The following is a 24,873-nucleotide window of genomic DNA, read 5'->3' as shown; positions in this document are numbered from 1 at the left end:
CTGAAACTTCCTCTGTTTTTGTTAGGATAATTCCAGATACTTATAGGAAAAAAACCCCTTAAGAATATGATAGTAATCCATGTGAAAACAAAAATGATCAATTAGATGAGTGTTTGAAAATTTTAGAAAACTAGAGGGTTTCTGTCTGTGTATTCTGCATATACCCAATCTTCCAGATTCAAGCTTGTTTTCTGAAATACAACGTCTTCAACTTTTTGGAGTTCAATGCTCATCCTGACATTTTTCCAGTCTTTTAGCATTCATGGATAATTTGGTATCAACAACCTCACCATCGTCACAAGTATGGTCTTATGTGAATGTTATGGGGCAGGCTTCTAATCCTCAAACATGGCCTTTCAAGGGGGTTATCCTTCAGTCCCCAAAGATTTTATTTATTACTTAAGTCAATAAATATTTTATTTATGTTAAAGTTTTAATATTTGTTCCTTCAAGACATTTCTAGAGTCCCCTAGGAAAGTAATACCTATTTGATTAGGTAATACCTTAAACATTTTTCAACTGATACTTTATTCTAAATTAGTTTACAACTGAATGAGAGAAGGAAGAAAAAAAAAAAAAGAGGGAAGGAAGGAAGGATAGTAAATTGTCTGCTTTTTCAATTCATTCATTCAGCAAAGATAACTCATGATCACCATAAGCCTGCCCCTATGCTAGGAGCTGGTGATAAAAAGCTAAATGATTTATGAAACCTGCCTCCAGGTTCTGAGAAGACAGGTGTTACATGAATGTATATACAAATGTTGGGTAGTCATACATTATCTTAAGTGTTCTCTCAATCTCCTTTTCTCTTGTAGGATGGTCTCTTTATCCCTGTATAGCCTAGTTTACTCTGTGTTTTAATGCTTTTTACTAGCCTCTCAAAAGCTTTTACTTCTGTGCTACAGCTAGCCCACTCAAAATCCTTGTTATTCCAAACCCACTCAGAACCCCATTCCCATTTAACTGCTCTGGTTTAAATATTAGAAGACGAGCATGTGATAAAATTTATTAAGAAAATATGAATACCTGCAAGAGTGCCTTAAAGTGTTTTATTTTCCATATTTGTTTATCTATTAAAGGAGTTACTTGTTCCAACACAATGATGATGAAATTTCAGGAGATTTATCTGAAAGCGGATATTTCTACACCTTGATAGTTATAGTACAGAGGCCTGCTTCCCATACCAGTTTCATTTCCATCACAAAATTATTGACACAAATCAACCAGAACAATGAGTTCCATACCTGACAATTCAGTTCTCTAAAGAACTGCGTGTCTAAATCCTTCATTTCTAAATACACTTAGCACTGGAAACAGTATAAATAAAGATGGATTAAGTAAAACACAGATTATTTATGTAAACTAATAATAATGTGAATGCTCTTTAAAAGTAAATCATTATACTAAATATAAGGTGAATAGCTAAACAATTCGTCTATCTTATTGAAACAACCCAAATAGGGAATATGAATTTAAATCACTCAGGATCCAACAGAAAACAAACAAACAAAAATAAGACAACAAAATCAACACAGATAATTCAATAGAGTGAATTTAATAGGAGAATGGAATTACAACAGTTGCAAAAAGATGAAAGGGCAAAGATAGTGAGACATAGAAATTAGTAACAGTCTAAGGTCCTGCACTCACAGAGCTCAAGGTGTGGGTATTACCAGAACTCAGAATCTCTAGCTGTCCAGTAGATTCAAAATCCATACAAAGTCTTCTCAGAGGGGAGGTGCATCACTGCCCGAGATGCCACCTGAAGTGGAGGGGGAGACAGGGCCTTGGCTTCCCCTCATATTCTGTCCTCAAATCTGCTGCCAGAGTCTCCCAGAGGTAGATTTTTAACTGAAAGCTAGCTCACAAGGGAACCAGGAAATATAGTTCGCCAGGGTCAGCCTTTGAAACAGAGCAGAACAGAGGGAAAATGTGGTTTTAAAGCAAACAGCAAGTGATTAGCAAATTATGATTTTAAAAAATGGTGACGTTTTTCTTCTAATTTCCTAAAATTCTTCAGGACATTGATTTAGTTTTTTGTTAATACTATTATAAATGAGTTAACCCATATTCTGAAATGAATCATGTCCTTTTTTTAAATGAAAAATCTTTTTGTCAGCTTCATGACTCTATTAGCTGGTTAGTGACCAAATACTCAAATTATTACAAACAGTAGTCCATGTTGTTTACTTGCTTAAAACTCAAAAAAGCTTCTCGGTGAACTCAGGATAAAATAGAAAGTTGGTTCTTTATTCACTAGACCTCCATGGCTCTTGCCTGCCCTTAGGAAATCGTCTTGTTACTCTCCTATGCATCAGTCACTGGATTGCTCTTGCCCTGGCTGTCTTTCTCTTTCTAAAACTCAACAGACTTCTTCACTGTAACACATTTAAACCCGATTTTCACTCTGGAATATTTTGTCCACATATGTTATTGTTGGCTTAGGACTGAGGCCTTAACTGAACCTCCACACCGTCAGAGTAGGCTACATATCTGTCCTCGAAGAAATATGATGCTCAGTCTTTCACCCCAGCAAATCATTTTCTACATAGCAAGAACCAATTCCTGGTATCTTCTCATTTTGTCATATTTTGTGGTCCTTGCTAGAGTTGCAAAATTCCCTAAAATAGAAACTGTCTCTCTCTTGGCTTCCAAGGAATCCATCCTTAGTACTTAAGAAGTACTCAGCACGTAAGGAGGTTCCATAAAGATTTATTTAATGAATAAATAAGTGGATGATTGAATAGCCTATTGTTGGGTTTTAAGGTCCTACATTATTTCCCACATCTGGTCCAGCTCTGCCTGCTCCCTTAAAGGCCAACCACCTCCTGCAAGGAAAGACATTTTTAAATTGATTGTTTTGCTAGTAGGCCACTGTCTGGACCACATTTACCTGGATCAGTTGAGGATACTTCATAAAGTCAGTTATCTAGATTTCACCCTCTCCTTTTGCTTCTGAAATGGATAAGGTCAACTGATTCTTCACATCCTACTCATCCAGATTTTCAAGAAAAGTTCTGTGGATCTTTTCCATAGAACCGGTAACTTAGGTTCATGCAAGTATCATGGACTCAGTCAATTTTCAGATCAAACTTTCTCCAAACATGAGACAAGTATTTAAGTGCGTGCTAACTGTTTATAAATGGTTACTTGGCTTCTCCTTTGGCTTTTCATCCACATGTGTCTAACTTCTGAGGCAAGGACTCTCCACGTGAGAAAGCATAAGTGGTAAGATAAAAAAACTCCATTCTTTTCCCCTAGAACTGATTATCCATTGAGCTGTCGTCTAGTACATTTTTACATTTGACTGCAATGATATTACAGATTTAAAGACATGATCCAAATTGTTAAAAGTGTTTTCTCTCCAAAAAAAAATAATAATAATGAAAAGATAGACAGGAAATCATGCTAATATTATGGTGAATAAAGCTGTGATGAATGAACTGTGGGCCTTTCCTCTGCTTTTAGCTACTGCATGCCTAATTTATATACTATAGAAAAGTTTCCCTTTTTAAATTTTATTTTGTGATATGTATCTTTAACTTCTACTTATTGGAAAAATGGAACTCCTACAGATTGTGTAGTAGTAGCTTGTTGTTTTCCCACCCGTTTCCATTCTGTAGTCTCTAATGCCACATGTGGGACCCATCTCTCTTCCCTTCCCATTTCTCCGAAACTTCCATTTTACTATCTTCATAATAGGCTTGGCTCATATCCACTCTTCTTTCAGCTCTGGCTTGTGTGTTGCTTTCCTCCTGGCTCTAAGCCCTGTTCCCACCATCTCAGCCATCCCAACTTCAGTTCCTACAATAATCCTTCATACACTTCACCTCTAACTCCAAATTTACATTCTCTTCTGGCAAACAGCTACACAATTCTCTGCCCACCCCAACTGTCTAATATATAGCATCATTTAAATCTCAGAAATTGATCTCTAATACTTTCAACTCTACAGAGAATAATCCTCTCCAAATTATCTTTATTACTAAAACTGGTCTTAATAACGCTTTGACTTCCAAATACACAGTTCTTTGGGCAACACACCCCATAACCTCAAAGACTAAATCCCATATTTTCCCCACTTTTTTCCCATACCTTTCCTTCTTTTAAAACCTTCATTATTTTCTTGGCCCAGAGACTTTTAATCACTTCCAATATTAAACTTTAAAACTTCTCAGGCATATGTCCTATCACAATTATTATGCAAAATTGAACTCTTCCCAACGCTTATCTAGTCCAAATAGTAGCTTGTTCTTTTCTATTTTCAAGTTTCCAAGTCCTAATAACAGATTTCCCCCTCTCACAAATTCCATTCTTCTTCCCACAGGCATTCTCTGGAACCTGGTATCTTGTTTCCTGCTATTCTGATTATGTTTTACTTGCACTGTCCAACAAAAGCAGCCAGTTATACTCTTTCCTTGGTTTCACAGAAAAGCTGTGTTTTTTTTCTTAATCTGACATCCCATGACCTGTGGGTTCAGTTCCACTCACACAGCCTTCTCCAAAAATCCCATATGCTTAGTGGCTACCAAAGTTGCAAAAATGTTTTATATGGGCTCCCAGAGGGGGAAAAAAGTCCTGTGTTTGGGAGTTTGTGATATGTAGTGTTCTCTAAAGAGTGGAGCCTTGCAAGACACTCATCTTGCTTGGATATAAGAACAAGGAGCAAAGCTCCTCATTTCAGAACAAACAGAAGACTTTGCCTAAGGACATTCTCTGGATGAAAGAAAGGATGTGTCTGGTCCTCATTGGGGCTTGCTGGAGTTGCTGGGGAATTACCACATGGGAACGCTGACAGCATGAACTTGATAGATACCTCAGATCCTTCACCTCTGACAGGGGATGGCATTAAACTGGCTTCTATCTGCATTTCTTAAAGGCAATCCCCAGTGAGATGGGGCATCAGTTAACAGCAGCAGTTAACTTTCCCAGTGTGGTGTACTGTATTGTCCTCTTTTTTTTTTCTCACTTTTCCACTTTTTTCCTTCTGCTTCTTGATTCAAACTAAATTGTCTACACTAAAATCTGCTTCTGCATTCAAAGTAAGAGTGCAACTGCCATTCCATTCTTATGTTAGCCATTATTCTGTAGCTCCATCCAAGCCAGCAATGAAAGGTTGGCTTAGTCCAAAAAAAAAAAAAAAAAAAATCAGATGGAGTTAGAGACCCACAATTTTACTAGTAAACAAACAAATGAGTATTACTATTTTTTTCCTTATGGCTTAAAAACTCTACTACATCTATTATGTTCATCATTCTAAATTGCTTAAATGCATTGTTATTATTATTTGCGGCCATATTTATATTCAGCTGTCTTTTTATGTAAGCACTGATGGTCATGTTTGTCATATTTAAATGAGGATTTGGTGTGTGTATGGATTTTGTTAATATAGATTTTCTCATTAAATAGACACTTTGAGTACCTGATACGTATCAGTCGTCATTCTAAGGACTTTGTGCATATTTGCACGTTTGAGCATCAAAACTATCCTTTGAGATAGATATTATCATTAACTTGATTTTGCAAATGAGTAAACTGCAACCAAGAGATAATGAACAGCATGGCCAAGGGGTGACAGCAAACAGCATAGCCATGAATCAATGCCCCCCTTTTCCACCACCACTAACACTCTCTCCTTAGTACAATGTGCTTAACCATGATGATGTACACTTATACCTTTTCCAATCAAAATCTAAGATATCCAGGGGCAGAAGTCATCCAAGTAAAGAGATTGTTTTGTAGCATATTGAAAAAAAAACAAAAATTCCTAGTTTTCATATATTCTCTCATCTATGTGTTTTGCACCACACTGCATAGCATTTTGTCCTTAATTGGTTTCCTTAAGAAATCCCAACCTTGCAAGCATCTTCTAATTTCTTTCTTATCACTAACGTTTTTTGAGGTTACAGGGAAATGTCACATTGCACGGTGCACAGAATTTATCCGGAAAAAATATTCCATATTCAACACCTCTGAAACTACCTTCATATATATATGAAACTACTATTTCATATATATATATGAAATAGGAGGAATCACTTGGATTCCACATATTTCAGCCCATTCCATCATGCAGTACCCACCCCTAAGGGGTCTCCTTGACAAAATACCCTTGCAGCCTCCTATTCTTCCCATAGAACTTACCAAGTAATAAATTGAAACAGTGATTCTTCCAAAGGAGTTTGGTTAAAAAATAAATAAATTATATACAAAAACAAAGCAAAATAGCAACAAAAACAATAAAATTCTTCAAATTAAAAAAGGGGAAATATATATAGAGAGATAGATACAGATATAGATAGTACCTACTATGTGCCATACAATGTGCTATAATTTTACAGATGTTACCTTACTCAGTACTAATAAAGTCCCTTTGAGTTAAGCAGCATGACTTCCATCTTCCAAAAAAGAAAATTGAAAAATCTGAAAGATTTGCCATGGCATCTGCCTCTTTCCACTCTCCTACAGGGGAACATACTAACTCATTGATAACCATAGTGTAATGTGCATAATAATTCTCAACTAACCAACTAATTTTGGACTATTGCCTATGGTCAAGCAGTTTCACAAAAGCAAGTAGTGTACCCAGTTATTCTCACTTTTATTCTAATGCTTTTCCACTACATTACAATGCCTTATCCCCTCTTACAAGATTATTTATAAAATAATTTTTGAAAATTAATATTCAGTAGAAAGTCAATGAAATGACAATTGAAATAGCAAGTAATCAATTCATTGATGTAAAATTAGCTATAGCAAATTAATTTGACCTACTTAATAAAAATCATATTTTATTATGAATAGCTAAGGGGAATAATTAATGCTCACAGACATTCATCCATGGCAATATAAAAGCTTTCTTTTTTTCTTTTTCTTTCTATCTTTCTACTATTTCTTTAGACATACTCTATAATGTTAAGGAGTGAATATACCTGAAAAATAATATATCAGGTCATGCACAGTCCATCCTGAGTAGAATTAGGATTCAGCCTACATTTTCTAAATTAAAGTAGTTAGGAAGAAACATAATTACGTCCAAAATAAGAGAAGTGCAGTAAAGGGAGCAGGGTAAAGGGAGAAATATATAAGCTTTACAATTATGTGATAGGTATATGCAGATTGGCACTAAAGACCCAAACTGTCAGAGTGAAAGAGAAAAGTAGCAGAGCAGGCAATCAAAGGCTGTTGCTTAAAAAAGAAAAATAAACGTTACAGTCAAATCTTAATTATATTCTTGTAGCCTACATTTTGTGCTGAATCTTGAAGCAAGATGGTCTTTCCTTGGCAAGTTCTTCACTGCATTACTATTTAGATGTAGATGTGACTGTTGGCAGACTGATGACTTAGAGCTTACACACATAGTGTTACATCAACAGATCATACTTTATTCTATTTAGAGAGCTCAAGGACTGGTTTTATTGTTTGATAAAATAGAAAGACTTTATATCATAGAATGGTTCAATATGTATCAAAATGTAAAGTATGTGTCCTGTATATATATATGTACATAGTCATAATTTTAGAATATTTAATTATTATTGATGATTACATCCCCACAATAGTAATTCTAAGTATGTTAACAGAAAACATAATTTTTGTTCTATCTAAAAACCTATGGATGGTTATAGTAAACATAAGAACTTCATATTCACATTTATTTCTTAGGAATTGTTTAAAAATATAGGTAACTTTTTCCCCACAAATTGGTTATTGCTTTAAGATATTTTAGTTATAGTGCAAAAATAAAAATTTAAACAACCTTAGCCTGAATAAAATATAAAGGATTTGTGTATAAAACTTCTTACCATTTGTCTTCAATGAGAAAGTCCAGGATGAAGGTAGTATTATTTTTTATCTTTTAAATTTTTTAATAGCTCTTTATTGCAGTATAATTGCTTCACAATAACTGTGTTCATTTCTGTTGTACAGCAAAGCAAATCAGCCACATGCATACACATGTCCCCATATCCCCTTGCTCTTGAGCCTCCCTCCCATCCTCCCTATACCACCCCTCTAGGTCATCGCAAAGCACTGAGCTGATCTCCCCGTGCTATGCTCCTGCTTCCCACCAGCCAACTATTTTACATTTGGTAGTGTGTATATGTCAATGCTACTCTCACTTCATCCCAGCTTCACCCTCCTACCCCATGTCCTCAAGTCATTCTATATGTCTACCTCTTTATTACTGCCCTGCAACTAGGTTCATGAGTACCTTTTTTCTTTGATATCATATATATGTGTTAGCATACAGTATTCGTTTTTCCCTTTCTGACTTACTTCATTCTGTATGACAGACTCTAGTTCCAGCCACCTCACTGCAAATAACTCAATGTCATTTCTTTTTATGGCTGAGTAATATTCCATTGTATATATGTGCCACATCTTTATCCATTCATCTGTTGATGGACATTTAGGCTGGTTCCATGTCCTGGCTATTGTAAATAGTGCTGCAGTGAACATTGTTGTGCATGTCCATTTGTGAATTGTGGTTTTCTCAGGGTATATTCCCAGTAGTGGGAATGCTGGGTCATATGGTAGTTCTATTTTTAGTGTTTTAAGGAACCTCCATACCGTTCTCCATAGTGGTTGTACCAATTTACATTCTCACAAGTAGGAAGGTTCCCTTTTCACCACACCTTTTCCAGCATTTATTGTTTCTAGCTTTTTTGATAATGGCCATTCTGACAGGTGTGAGGTGATACCTCATTGTAGTTTTGATTTGCATTTCTCAAATAATTAGTGATGTTGAGCATCTTTTCATGTGCCTCTTGGCCATCTCTATGTCTTCTTGTGAAGTGTCTATTTAGGTCTTCTGCCCATTTTTTAACTGGATTGTTTGTTTTTCTGATATTGAGCTGCATGAGCTGTTTGTATATTTTGGAGATTAATCCTTTGTCTTTTGTTTCATTTGCAAATATTTCTCCCATTCTGAGGGTTGTCTTTTTGTCTTCTTTATGGTTCCTTTGCTGTGCAAAAGCTTTTAAGTTTAAGTAAGTCCCATTTGTTTATTTTTGTTCTTATTGCCATTACTCTAGGAGGTGGGTCAAAAAAGATCTTGCTGTGGTTTATGTCAGAGTGTTTTTCCTATGTTTTCCTCTAAAAGTTTTATAGTGTCTGGTCTTACATTTAAGTCTTTAACCCATTTGGATTTTTTTGTGTGTGTATGGTGTTAGGTAGTATTCTAATTTCATTCTTTTACATGTAGCCATCCAGTCTTCCCAGCACCATTTATTGAAGAGGCTGTCTCTCCTCCATTGTATGTTTTTGCCTCCTTTGTCATAAATTCGGTGCCCATATGTGCGTGGGTTTATCTCTGGGCATTCTATTCTGCACTGTTGATCTATATTTCTGTTTTTGTGCCAGCACCATACTGTCTTGATTACTGTAGCTTTGTGGTATAGTTTGAAGTCGGGGAGCCTGATTCCTCCAACTCCGTTTTTCTGTCTCAAGATTGCTTTGGCTATTCGGGATCTTTTGTGTTTCCAAATGAACTGTAAGATTTTTTGTTCTAATTCTGTGAAGAATGCCATTGGTAGTTTGATAGGGATTACATTGAATCTGTAGATTGCTTTGGGTAGTATAGTCACTTTCACAATATTGATTCTTCCAATTCAAGAACTTAGTGTATTTCTCCAACTGTTTATGTCATCTTTGATTTCTTTCATCAGTGTTTTATAGTTTTCTGAGTATAAATCTTTCGCCTCCTTAGGCAGGTTTATTTCTAGATATTTTATTCTTTTTTTTGCAGTGGTAAATGGGAGTGTTTCCTTAATTTCTCTTTCTGTTGTTTCATTGTTGGTGTATAGGAATGCCAGAGATTTCTGTGCATTAATTTTGTGTCCTGCAACCTTACCAAATCCATTGATTAGTTCTAGTAGTTTTCTGGTGGCATCTTTAGGATTCTCTATGTATAGTGTCATGTCATCGGCAGTGACAGTTTTATTTCTTCTTTTCCAATTTGTATTCCTTTTATTTCTTTTTCTTCTCTGATTGCTGTGGCTAGGAATTCCAAAACTATGTTGAATAAGTGTGGCGAGAGTGGACATCCTTGTCTTTTTCCTGATCTTAGTGGAAATGCTTTCAGCTTTTCACCATTGAGTAGGATGTTTGCTGTGGGTTTGTCATATATGGCTTTCATTATGTTGAGGTAAGTTCCCTCTATGCCCATTTTCTGGAGAGTTTTTATAGTAAATGGATGTTGAATTTTGTCAAAAGATTTTTCTGCACCTATTGAGATGATCATATGGTTTTTATTCCTTAATTTGTTAATGTTGTGTATCACATTGATTGATTTGCATATATTGAAGAATCCTTTCATCCCTGGGATAAATCCCACTTGATCATGGTGTGTGATCCTTTTAATGTGGTTTTGGATTCTATTTGCTAGTTGTTTGTTGGAAGATTTTTGATTATGGTTTCAATTTCATTACTTGTGATAGGTCTGTTCATATTTTCTAATTCTTCCTGGTTGAGTCTTGGAAAATTGTACCTTTTCAAGAATTTGTCCATTTCTTCGTGGTTGTCCATTTTATTGACTATAGCTGTTTATAGTAGTCTCTTGTAATCCTTTGTATTTCTTCAGTGTCAGTTGTGATTTCTCCTTTTTCATTTCTAATTTTATTGATTTGCATACTCTCCCTTTTTTTCTTGATGAGTCTGGCTAAGCATTTATCAATTTTGTTTATCTTCTCAAAGAACCTGCCTTTAGGTTTATTGATCTTTGCTATTGTTTTCTTCGTTTCTATTTCATTTATTTCTGCTCTGATCTTTATGATTTCTTTCCTTCTACTGACTTTGGGTTTTCTTTGTTCTTCTTTCTCTAGTTGTTTTAAGTGTAGGGTTAGATTATTATTTGAGATTTTTCTTGTTTCTTGAGGTGAGATTGAATTGCTATAAACTTCCCCCTTAGAACTGCTTTTGCTGCGTCCCGTAGATTTTGGGTCATTGTGTTTTCATTTATTTCCATGTATTTTTTAATTTCTTCTTTGATTTCTTCAGTGATCTCTTGGTTATTTAGTAGTGCATTGTTTAACCTCCATGTATTTGTGTTTTTACAGTTTTTTTCCTGTAATTGATTGCCAGTCACATAGCATTGTGGTCAGAAAAGATGCTTGCTACATTTTCAATTTTCTTAAATTTTTCGAGGCTTGATTTGTGACACAAAATGTGATCTATCCTGGAGAATGTTCCATGTGCACTTGAGAAGAAAGTGTATTCTGCTACTTTTGGGTGGAATGTTCTATAAATAGCAATTAGATCCATCTTGTGTATTGTGTCATTTAAAGCTTGAGTTTCCTTATTTATTTTCATTTTGAATGATCTGTCCATTGGTGTAAGTGGGGTGTTAAAGTCCCCTAATATTATTGTATTACTGTCTATTTCTCCTTTCATAGTTGTTAGCATTTGCCTTATGTATTGAGGTTCTTCTATTTTGGGTACATAAACATTTATAATTGTTATATCTTCTTCTTGGATTGACCCTTTGATCATTATGTAGTGTCCCTCCTTATCTCTTTTTTTGTTTGTTTTTGTTTCTTGCGGTATGCGGGCCTCTCACTGTTGTGGCCTACTCCCGTTGCAGAGCACAGGCTCCGAACGCGCAGGCTCAGCGTCCATGGCTCATGGGCCCAGCCGCTCCGCGGCATGTGGGATCTTCCTGGACCGGGGCACGAACCCATGTCCCCTGCATCTGCAGGTGGACTCTCAACTGCTGCGACACCAGGGAAGCCCCCTCCTTATCTCTTATAACAGTCTTTATTTTAAAGTCTATTTTATCTGATATGAGTATTGCTACTCCAGTCTTTTTTTTTATTCCATTTGCATGGAATATCTTTTTCCATCCCTTCATTTTCAGTCTGTATGTGTCCCTAGGTCTGAAGTGGGTCTCTTGTAGACAGCATATATATGGGTCTTATTTTTGTATCCATTCAGCAAGCTGCGGCATTTAATCCATTTACATTCAAGGTTATCAATATGTATATTCCTATTACCATTTTCTTAATTGTTTTGGGTTTGTTTTTGTGGGTCTTTTTCTTCTCTTGTGTTTCCCACTTAGAGAAGTTTCTTTAGCATTTGTTATAAAGCTAGTTTGGTGGTGCTGAATTCTCTTATCTTTTGCTTGTCTGAAAAGCTTTTGACTTCTCCATTGAATCTGAATGAGATCCTTGCTGGGTAGAGTAATCTTGGTTGTAGATTTTTCTGTTTCATCATTTTAAGTATATCCTGCCATTCCTTCTGGCCTGCAGAGTTTCCATTGAAAAATCATCTGGTAACCTTATGGGGATTCCTTTGTACGTTATTTTTTGTTTTTCCCTTGCTGCTTTTAATATTTTTTCTTTGAATTTAATTTTTGTTAGTTTGATTAATATGTGTTTTGGTGTGTTTTTCCTGGAGTTTATCCTGTATGGAACTCTCTGTGCTTCCTGGACTTGGGTTACTATTTCCTTTCCCATGTTAGGGAAGTTTTCAACTATAATCTCTTCAAATATTTTCTCAGACCCTTTCTTTTTCTCTTCTTCTTCTGGGACCCCTATAATTCAAATGTTGGTGCATTTAGTGTTGTCCCAGAGGTCTCTGAGATTGTCCTCAATTCTTTTCATTCTTTTTTCTTTATTCTGCTCCTTGGCAGTTATTTCCACCATTTTGTTTTCCAGCTTACTTATTCATTCTTCTGCCTCAGTTATTCTGTTATTGATCCCTGGTAGTGTACTTTTCATTTCAGTTATTGTGTTGTTCATCTCTGTTTGTTCTTTAGTTCTTCTAGATCTTTGTTAAACTTTTCTTGTATTTTCTTAATCCATGCTTCCATTCTATTTCCGAGATCCTGGATCATCTTTACTATCATTACTCTGAATTCCTTTTCAGGTTGATTGCCTGTTTCTTCTTCATGTATTTGCTCTTGTAGATTTTTACCTTGCTCCTTCATCTGTGACATATTTTTTTGCCATCTCATTTGTTTTTGAGTGGGATTGTGCTCCTGTTTTACTGGTTGCTTGGCCTGAGGCTTCCAACACTGGAGTTTATAGGCTATTGGGTAGAGCTGAGATGGGTCTTGGTGTTGAGATGAGGACCTTTATGAGACCTCACTCCTATGAATATTCCCTGGGATCTGAGGTTCTCTGTTAGTCCTGTGGTTCAAACTCGGAGCTCCCACCACAGGAGCTACTACCCAACCCCAAGCTTTTGAACCAAGATCCCACAAGCCTCGTGGGGTGGCAAAAAAAACCCACAAAAAAACAATAAGAAAGTAAAAAATAAAATTAGACTAGGAGACTAACAGATATGTTAGAAAGAATGTAAAAATTAACAAAATATATGAATCAACAACCGGAAGGTACATCAGCTCCACAAAATTAAAAAAGAGGAGGGAAAAAAAAAAAAGGGGGGACATGGGAGAAAGGCCATGGTTGTCGAGGGCGAGGCCTAAGCAAGGGTGAGGTTTGGGTGGTGGGCGGGGCCAATGCTCAGGACCCACAGTGCTGGAAAAGGCCCTGGGGGCTGTGGGGGGTGGAGCTTAGGCTCAAGGAACAGAAGGCCCAGGCGTGCCCCTCACCCCTGGTCTCAGAGGGCAGGGGACCTCATCTGGGGGTCCAGTAGGCTTCCTGGGCTCGAGTGGGTGGGACAAATGCCCTCCTCTCCTCTCCTGCTCCTCTGGTCTGGGGTCTGAGAAGGCCCCTCCTTCCTGCCTCTCCTGATCCTCCCGGCCTCCCTCCTATGCCCCCAGGACGCACACAGCCTGGATAGGGCTTTGGAGTTGGTAGAACCAGCTTGGGAGCTCAGCAGGCTCCCTGGCCCCAGTGGGCCAGGCGATCGCTCTCCACTCCTCTTCTGCTCTTCCTGGAGAGTCCCTCCCACCGACCTCTCGTGATCTCCCTGGCCTCAGGGGCCCTGACCCTGTCTAGCCTCCACTTCTCCCTCCTCAGTCTCCCTACATCCTACCGGTTCACTCTGGGGTTCCTCCCATCTCCTTGGGCATTAGAGTCCCCCACCAGCAGCCGGCAGGCACCCTAGTTGTGGGGAGACACTAACTCTGCATCTTCCCACACTGCCATCTTGACTCCGCCTCTGAGGGTAGTATTTAAACTGAAGTGTTGCAACCTGGTTGATCCAGCAGACACTTTCACCAGATGAGTCCCCTGTGGTGTCGCAGTGAAGGAAGGAGAGTCAGAGTCATTACAGAGACCATTGTGTGGAGTCTTAAATCATAAGGAAAAATGAGAACAAGCAGGAAGATTAAAGCTAGAAGGCCCAGAACAATGGTTGAATCCATTTTGGTCACCCAAACAGGCTATGGATGGCAAGAGTCTCAGAGCTCTTTTTATGAGAAGTCTGGTGTTTCTCCATCGAAAAGTAATAAGTCAGACCAAACATACATGATGAAAGAATTTCCTCAAGGATGGGCACTTTATTATTTATGCGACATGGTTCTGAATTGTTGGAATAGCCTCACATACAGTTTCAGATTAATAAACCATTTTTCCTACAAATCATGAAACTGTGCACCCATTTAGATTTTGCCTCCTAGTTGGATTATGTCTAGTAACATATACTGACCACCTATTTAATATTTGTGACCACAAATGAATAAACATGTATTTTTATCTATAAATAATTTTGATGTTTTTTCCTAAGCTTCTAGAACTTTAGGTTAAAAGTTCAAGAATTTTCAAATGTTCCTGAACTTCAAATAAAATTGATGCTCCAGGAAAATGTACTTTAACCTTTATCTTGACTAGGCATTTCAGTTGGCACAATATCATAGAGTTGAGATGTGTTTGCATCTTACTTTGATGAGCACAGCCGGATGTGCATGATAGTTACCAGAGGGAGGGGTTATGCTCACTCAGGCTAGTGTCCCACTGAACCATTATGACAAATAACTTTGTTTTTGATATTTCAAAATGTTTTTATCATGTATCAAAATATGTAAAATATGGGATACCATTTGTCCACACTTAACTTTTGATTATATTTATATAACTTTGCTTATCCTCAATAACATTTCAGTATTTCAGGCTTGCATCATCTCATGCTTCTACTTCTTCATATTTTTAGTCTATACTCTATATTTTTTTCATTAGATGTACTTGATGCATATATCCTAAAATACAGATTTGTAGGTTCCATTCCTTGAATGATTTCCCTTTCCCTCATCAGGATTAATCCTATTCTGTTTTGCGGGACCATGGTGTTCCAAAGAGATGCTTAGGGGCATTCAAGTTCACACTCAACATCTGCACAACTCACCAACACACTAGTAGACATACCTGAAAATATACACTCCTACACATGACACATCACCCATATGCATACTCACGATGTATAACCTTGCAGATGCACACACTCACACGTGCCCAGTCTCACAGTCATACATATGCTCACCATCATTGTCTAACACATATTCTCTTGTACATACACATTGCACACATGCACCTACAAGTGCCTGCAGTACATGAACAGATACACACCTACACACAAACACACACAGATATAAACAGTACACGTGGCCAAACAGTAAAGGTTTATAAGGTCTGAGTAGATTTCTTGGAACATTTTTTTTTCTATCATACATAGTAGGGATCCATGTAATATTTTTCCTTGACCAGTGTGCTAATAATTTAAAAACTTTGAACTAATAGGACAGATTCAAGTTCTTTATTGTAATAATGCAAGTATTACCAATTTACGTTTTCTATCATATCTGTTTGCATCTCTCCTCTTTTGCGACCCTAATCCCAAGATAAACTATAGGACTGTCTATTATTCAATTTGACAATAGATGAGTGATTTACTTATTCTTTTTCCTCTGTTGACTTTTACACACATTTTTAAATTGAATTAACACTTATTTTTCAAGGCTTAGTTTAAATGTCATTTCTGTGAAGATTTTACTAACCTCCCTAGATACAATTCATTGATTTATCCCTTGTGTTGAAGAGTACTTGTTAATTCTTCTCTCATGACTATTGTGATGTTGAATTTCAGTTAATTTTATATATTTCTTTCCCTTGCTAGATTTTAAACATCTTGAGAACAAAAATAAGCATTCTTGTAGCTGCTGTAGTTTAGAAGAATATTTTAAAAGGCATTTAATGAATATTTCTTTAAATAATGGAACATTTCAAAGTTTCCTGTTTAAACCCTATGTGGGTTTATTTGTTACAGAATAACATATCTGGTTTTCAGAAGATACTCTATTGAGTAAAGAGACATTGTATTTGTTCTCTCACTTTAGTAAATAAGTCCCAATCTAAACATGTCTCCTTATGTCAATTATATAAGTATAAAGTTTCCTCACAGGTGTCATGTTTACACTGGGACTTAGATACTAAGTTATAGAACAAAGAGTGTGTCTCTATACTTGAAAAAAAAGAGTCAAAATTAGGGTGAAAAATAGAATGTGTTAAAAATGTGAACATCTGTGGTTCAGGAGATAGTTTTACAAGTTGATATTTTTATTACTCACAGAAGGCCACCTTTAAAATCTGTTCATTACATGGTAGTTCTCAATTTTTGCCTTGATGTTTATTAAGAAAGAATAGAATTAGTGACATTAACATTAAAATGATATAAAGCTGAGAAACCATAACGATATAGTAGAATAGAAAGGGACAAAAGTAGAGTTATGTTCTTAATAAAGATTCCCTTAGCACATTTCTACAATAGGAGCAATAGCATCTTTCCTAATATGCTCTCGGAATCAATAACAAATTATCAGATACTTTATCCATATTTGATAGCCCTATAACATTTTCTGACACAATTTTTGTTCAGTTAAAATAAGTTTCAAGAACTTGAATAGAAGTTAACTGCAGTCTAAGTTATATTTTTAAGAATTGAATTAGATTACTATATCTATAATTCTACTGAAAACCGTAGAGGCTTATAAATGAGTTCTTGTGTGTGAAAGACGTTTGGAGCCCTTTATTCACTGTTAATTATCTGGCACACAGTATTTATGTTCTGTAGTCAATACTTTATGGCTTTTCTGCCCTGTAAAAAATGTGCTTGCAAAATGGAGTTGCTGATGTTACAAAGAGCCTTCATATCTTAATCTTTTTTATGTCATTTTGTGAATAGTAATTAAAATCTTCCCTTCAGTGCAAACACAGGCCTCCAGAACATCTTTGTGATTTTTTTAAACTTCTAGGAGGCTTAGGTTTTTTTCCCTAGTGGAAAATATTCAATTAGTTGAGTTACATTCTAACTGAGGTATGGCTAGAGTAATAACCGGTGACCCCCTGCATGTTTCTTCTGCTCCTTGTACATCAGTTATTTTCAGGTAAAGTGCTTCAGGGACAGCTGCCCAATACTTAACCCCACAGCTTAATGATATAGGAAAAAATCTCATTGAACTGCACAGCTCACCCCTCAATAAATTAACATTTCCTTCTTCTTTCTTCCTGGCTTCAGCATAAAATAAAGGAGAATTATGTCTAAGCATATGATTTTCTGTGTAGGACTGAATCAATTAATTATCACTAAATAAGAATCGATTTTAAGCATTTTTCTCTTTTCCACTCACCGATTATTATCCATCTTTAAAATGAAAATTGTTTTCCTTCAAAATAAGTAATTCTGAAAAATGTAAATTATAGATTTTGAAGTGATACAGAGGGGGTTTGTATGTGAACTCTACCATTTATGCTCAGTAATAAGTTTAATTTGGGGGAAATTACTTCTTAAATCTCAGTTTTCTCACTTATAAAATATGGCTGTTAATGAATACTCCATAGTAGAGTGAGGATGCAATAATTATGGTGTATCAAGTATATTTCAGAGTGTCTGGAACTTAGAAAAATCTCAGTTATGTTACAACTTGTATTTCTATAAACATTGAATAGAGATACTTATAATAATATAATCTTTTAAAAAAGCAAACCACATTTAAGTAATATGTAATATTTAATAATATGGTATAGTCTTCTTAAACACTTCCTATTTCTTGTTAGGAAAGAAATAGTTACTGTTTAAAGATTATGACCTGGAAATTACATAGTGAGGTCCACTACCATCTCACTGACCAGAGCTCAGTCACTTGTCAGTATAATCGAAAAAGACAACTGGGAAAATCAGTGTTTAGGTGGGAGATCATTTGACCAACTGTAACTCCTATTGAATTACTGAAGGTCAATGCTTAGCCTGGGTGTGAGGGATAAGTAGAAGTCTCTCCCAAAACCTCTTTACATTTATAAGTGTATAATTTTATTTTTTATCCTGTTTTATATTTATTCATGTTACAATGTGTTCCTTTTTCTTACCCTTACATGCACGGGCTTGATAAAATTCTCTTCTTTTTCACTACCATTACACTCCAGGTAATCTGGATGTACTTGGCTGTCCCTAGCAACAGTCATTCTCGCCTTCATTCTTCCTTGTCACACTGAATGTGAACATGCAGTCTGCCCCATGTCCCACTGCAACCCCATCTCTCTGTGCAGACATCTTCTCTTTAGATATGTACAGAGGTAGTTCAGCAAATTCACCTAGAGGCTCTGTGTTGATTTTAGAAAATCTTGGGTCACATGTCACAATGTGCCCACTAACAGCTCATGTCATAAAACCTACATGAAAAAAAAATTCAGCAGAAAGAAAAATCTCTTTCCCACTAGAGACTGCACAACTTCAGATCTTGTCCCCCATTGGCTTATCTTGGATTATACATTGGCAAACCAGTCAATGAACGTTGAACTGCAGACTGTGGGATTACATAGGCATTCCCCTATCCGCACACAAGAATTCATCTCCAGGCAGTCTTTCTATCTGTATGTTTATGTATCAGCTTATTTAAATTCATATGCATAGGTTTAATTTTGTTTTATCTCAGACAGAGAGTGTTGAGGAATTTTTTCCCCTGAAGTTCATACTTCTGTTCGTATTTTCTCTGCTTTTCCTTAATGTCTTTTCTTTTTGCTTATGAAACCTTATTACATTATGTAGATGTGTCTTTAGGCTCTTCTTTGTTGTCAGTTTCTCAGATTTTCCCTGTTTCTGATGATGTTATGAATTTGTCAAATGCACACTTGTTAAGTGGATTACAGGGTGTTGAATGGTGAACATGGTTCAACAACAGACTATAAGGGAAATTGAAATAGAGAATTTTATTACTCACAGGTGCTGGAGGGTGTACCTGGCATGCCTTGAGGGGCTGTGTGTGGGGTCAAGGCAGAGTTCAAACAGAGAGAGAAAGAGAGAGAGAGAGAGAGAGAGAGAGAGAGAGAGAGACAAGACCTGGGGCACATGCCTTTATTAGGGTCCCTGAGTAGAGTGCTTTGGGTTCCTGGGCTAAGGCTGGATTGGTCAATTCAAACCTAAAGAGTGAAGTTTTGGTAGCCCCAAGGGAGTCTTACCTAAGGGTAACAAAAGGGGAAGGCATCTGGAGGCAGAGGAGACTCTTGATCAAAAGGGCTGTTGGAGAGTTGCTATCAGGGACTTACATTTGCTTGTGACTCTGCAAGCTTCTGTATAGGGCACCTCATGCATGAATAGTTGAGTGTCAATTTAAAGCACCTTATATTCAGCTTGGCCAAACAAACTGTATGCTAAAGCAGCAACACCATGGAGTAGCATAGCTAAACTCTTAACAAATGAGCTTTATGGATTTAAAGATTACTAGTCAGGTATTTTATAGAATTCCCCTCAATCTAGGGTTGAAATTTAATTCTCTTCAGTTTATTTTTCCATTCCCCTTTCAATCCTTTGTCTCCTAGAAGTGGCAATTGTGATGTACCCAATGTATATTTTTGCTGTTTGTTCTTGGAAAGTGTATAAATGATGAACATTTCATATTTGATTAAATCGTCTTTTTCCTTTTTTACTATAGCTTGGATAATGTCTACTAACCTATTTTCCAGTATGGTTTTCAACTGCTTTCCTGTGTTAAATTTTTGTTAAACACATCTTTTGTGTTTTTAATACTAGTTCTTGGATTTTTTCCCCAGCTTTATTGAGGTATAATTGATAAATACATATTGTATATATTTAAGGTAAACAGTGTGATAATTTGATATAAGTATATATAGAGAAATGATTACCACAATCAATTTAATTAATATCCATCACCTCACATAGTTACCATATTTTGGTGTGTGGTAAAAACACTGAAGATCTACTCTCTTAGCAATTTCAGGTATACAATACTCTTATAAGCTATAGTCACTGTGCTGTACATTAGAGCTGCAGAACTTATTCATCTTATAACTGAAAGTTTGTACATTTTGACTAACATCTCCCCATTTCCCCCACCCCTGGTCTTTGGAAACTACCACTCTAGTCTCTACTTCTGTAAGTCTGCCTTTTTTAGATTCTACATATAAGTGGGATCATACAGTACTTGTCTTTATCTGACTCATTTTAATAATTATATGTAAATATATACACATAATTATATCATTTCCTTGTCTGCAGGAATACATATAATTATGTATTATAAATAATTTATTTCTACATAGTTATTTTATAGATTTATATATAATCCTACACTTGAGGAAAAGATAATGAATACAGTTATATATGTCATATATATTATATAATATACAAATATAGTACATATAAATATATATATCTTTATTTTAATTATGCTATCACATTGCCTAAAATAAAGTGTGATTTAAAACAATGTCTTTGAATGTGTGATTTTTTTGGTAGATTAGAACCATTGTGAAAACAGAAAAATGAACATAGATATCATTCATAATTTTTAAATAATTAGTATAACTGTTTGGCAAAAGTAAACTGATTTCCACAGAGGCTTCATTTATCATCAGGGAACATTTTAGGACTGACAGATTAGGATATTAATAGTCATAGACACAATCTGTTGTTCATTAAGCATTGCACCTGAACAGATATTTCAGATCACCTGTAGAAAATAAGACCAATCATTCTAAAATTTTCGAGCAACCCAAGGAGAAGTTACAGCAGGAGCTAATCAGCTTGTAGAAAATTATTCTAATGAGCTTCAGAAGTGCTGTTTTCATCTCTTTTGTGGCTTGAATATATTTCATCTACTACTTGTATCTAAAATATTATCCATCTAACAAGTTTTTGTTCTTTATGTTTTATGATTTCATGTTCTAGTTCCTGGGGATATAAGAGTAAACAAACTGCAATAGACAAAATATATGTATAAAGAGTATAACATCATACAAGATGATATGGATTTGGGAAAAATTAAGCAAGGAAGGAGGATAAGGAGTTGAAAAATGGTATTTTAAAATACTGTGGGGTGTGGGAAACGTCACTGAAAAAAACAACAGTTGAATAAATACTTGAAGAAGGCAAGGAAGTGAGTGATATGGATATAGGAGGGAAGAGCTTCCCAGGCAGTGGGAACATAGTAATATACTTTTCATTGAGTGGCTCTATCCTCCTCTAGAAACTCTGATCACTTACTATCCATATAACAGGTGGGGAAAAATAACATGCAGAAGGCACTTCTGCTTCTTAACTTTTTATGAACTAAAATGACACATCATTTCTCCTCACATTTCTTTGGCGATAACTAGGCACACGGTATCTTATATTGCTAGAGATGCCGGGAAATGTACAGTAAGTCCCCTACATATGAATGAGTTCCGTTCCGAGAGCACGTTTATAAGTCCAATTTGTTCGTAAGTCCAACAAAGTGAGCCTAGATACCCAACTAACACAATCAGCTATATAGTACTGTACTGTAATAGGTTTATAATACTTTTCACACACATAATACAGAAAAAACAAACAAATGCAAAAAATAAAGAAAACATTTTAAATCCTACAGTACAGTACTTTGAAAAGTGCAGTAGTACAGTACAACAGCTGGCGTACAGGGGCTGGCATGGAGTGAACAGGCAAGAAGAGTTACTGACTGGAGGAGGGAGAGGAGGTGGGAGGTGGTAGAGCTGAAGGATCGTCAGCAACAGGAGACGGAGGGCAAGCTGCAATGTCACTCACACCTGACATTTATGGAATGCACGTTCACATCCTTGAAAGTTCGCAACTTGAAGTTTCATATGTAGGAGAATTACTGTACTCCAGATGTGTGCCTGGAGGCTGCTGGAGTGGGGCTAGGAGCTTGGTGTAGTAGGAATGGTCTCCTCTGCATTAAGAAAGGTGTTGTTGTTAATTTAGTAAAATTTATTGTTTTCATTTTTAAATGTTAGAAGAGTTATTGATTTAGGAAAAAAATTGCAGAGATAGCAGAGATACTCTCATGTAACCCACATCAGGTTTCCTCATTTTTAATTTCTTGCATCACTATGGTATATTTGTCACCATTAATAAACAGTTATTAATAAATCATTATTAACTAAAGTCCATATTTTATCCAATTTCCTAAGTTTTTTACCTACTGTCTTTTTTTTCTGTTGCAAGGTGCATATTATATTTTGTTGTCATGCCTCCTTAAGCTCCTCTTGGCTGAAATTCTCAAATTTTCCTTGTTATTGATGACCTTGATAGTTTTCAAGAGTCTTGGATAGGTATTTTGTAGAATGTCTTGTTGATTGGGATTTGTCTACTGTTTTTCTCATGATTTAATTGGGTTCCTAAGTTTTGAGAGAAAGACAACAGAGATAAAATGTCATTCTCATCCCTTCATACCAAGGATACACACTATCCACGTGGCTTATTATTGTTTATGTGAACTCTGATTATCTGCCTGATTAACCTTCATCACCTGGCTGATTTTTTGAACAAGATAAATAATAGCATATGTGCAAGCTTTTTGGGAAAATAGAGAAGAAAGTTGAAAATGGCAGATGTAAGAGAATTAGGGAAGATGACATTAACCTAGTCCACATATTGTGGTGTTTGTAAGAAGCAAGGACAGGTCTTTTCTTAGGAACTAGAGGAAAGGGAGGGTATCGGACACATTGCTTCTCTTTCCTTAGGGAAATGGAAACAAAGTCATCAGCTGAGTGTGTGGATGGGGTAGCATATGCTGAATGTTTCCGGACAAGTAAGAAAGCATATGGAATTTGAAGTTATCTGTCTTTATTTATGAAAGGGCATATCAGTATCTGTGTGTCTTGTATTTATCTGTCACACATGGACATGGTCATATACGCAAAACTGAAAGTCAAAGTGAATCACAAATATATTTATTCCATGTATTATTTTTTAACTGTATTGGTGCCTGTGTACACAGAGTGTGTTTTTGTGTGCATCTGTGTTTATATATTCAGTGTGATCTAATGGCAGTTACTCAGAATTTCACCTGTTCACCTGATTGAAAATGATTCTTTGACTCATTCCATGAGGGTTCACATCTACAGGAGAAACAAAACATTTTGTAATAAAGCAGATAAACCGATTCCTACATTACTACACAGATACTGAAATCCAAGTACAATGAAGAAAATATCTTTTTTATTGTTGTGTGCATGTAACCCATGTCATCTTGTGTATCATTTATGTAAATATATGTGCACATTAATATTATATCAGAGAATTAGTTTGTGGTAAATCTTTTAATGGTGATATATCAAATGATCTTGAAATTTATATCTAATCCTAATTCATAGCTTTAATTTAAATACTTTCACTTTTGAAGAGAATGCTTTTATCTGCTATTAAAATGAAAACAGATGGTTATTACAACTTATGGAAACCCTTGCTGTTTCATATGGAACATCTGTTTACAAATGAGCCTTCTGTTTCCATACTCATGGTAGTTTTCCTCTTTTATATGAGAGAAACTGTGAGTAATGTGAGTTTTTTGAAATGGAAGTGAATCAAACAACCATAAAATGTACTTGAATTTGTACAATCAAAATAGATTTCAAGGACATGATAGCTTTGCTTTAGGCCACTTGACTAGTAGAACATTAATTTCACTTTTATATCTTGAATCGTTGACAGGCAAGTGAATTTTCTCCAAGGTTATATATAGTTTTTGGTTGTTGTTATCTGCGTAACACCTTTATTCTAAGGAAGTAAAAGTTCCTTGCAAGGCCTAACTCACATAACTCTCTTTGAAACATAACCGTATCATTTCAGGTTATTTATCTAGATAAATATTTTTCATTGTTAACAGACTTACTAATTCAAAAGGATCAACAAATCTACCTAAAATTGTTTATTTTGCATTTTTACTTTAAAATTATACTTTTTTTCAAAAAGTAAATTGCTGACATCATACATAAGAATATAATTCTTCTGCATCAAAGGAAAGAAACAGAACGTTTAATTTACAAGAGACAATAGTATGAATCAGTACTTTGCTTCCAATTAAGAAAAAGTTTGCCCCAATTACACAGATAATGTCATACAAAGAATATTGTGATTAATATTTTAAGAACACTTAAAAATTTGTATTCCTCTTATATTAATGTTGTTCAATGAGACAATTACAATTGCTCTTGTGCATTTGAAATATACATTCTGCTACACGCTATTGAAACCAACCATATGCATACAATTCTGTTTTTTTTTTAGTGTGTTCTAATTTTTAATTTTGCTTTTCAAGAACAAAGGAATACAACACTAACAATTTAAAAGAGGAAAAAGCTCACACCATAAAAACAAGTATAAAAAGAGTTGTTGAATAATTCTGAGGCCTGCTGAGGCAGTTCCTATTATTAGCTAATTAAAGAAAGACTGAATGTGAAGTTTCTAAGTGATCTTTGGTATCTGAAATGTAACAGACTATACCCCGACCAGCTACAGGGGTCAGAGGGCGGGAGAGTCGGAAGGCAACACCCAGGGGGAGGTCCCATCTCTTTAACATCACGGCTTCCGTAAGCCTCACAGTCTAGGAATATTATTGAAATGGTCTGTATCTCTCGTTTCAAAAGAGCTAACGTCTAACATGGGCTCGGAAGTCAAAACTACAGGGCTCAAACCAGGCCTCTAATACTCACGAGCCGCAATGTGGTCACGTGGTACTTCGTT

This window comes from Aethalodelphis obliquidens, unplaced genomic scaffold (assembly GCF_003676395.1).
Source record: "Aethalodelphis obliquidens isolate GAN/ISIS:26980383/991018 unplaced genomic scaffold, ASM367639v1 scaffold15, whole genome shotgun sequence".
In the NCBI taxonomy this organism is placed as follows: domain Eukaryota; kingdom Metazoa; phylum Chordata; class Mammalia; order Artiodactyla; family Delphinidae; genus Aethalodelphis; species Aethalodelphis obliquidens.
Note: the sequence above shows the minus strand (reverse complement) of the source record.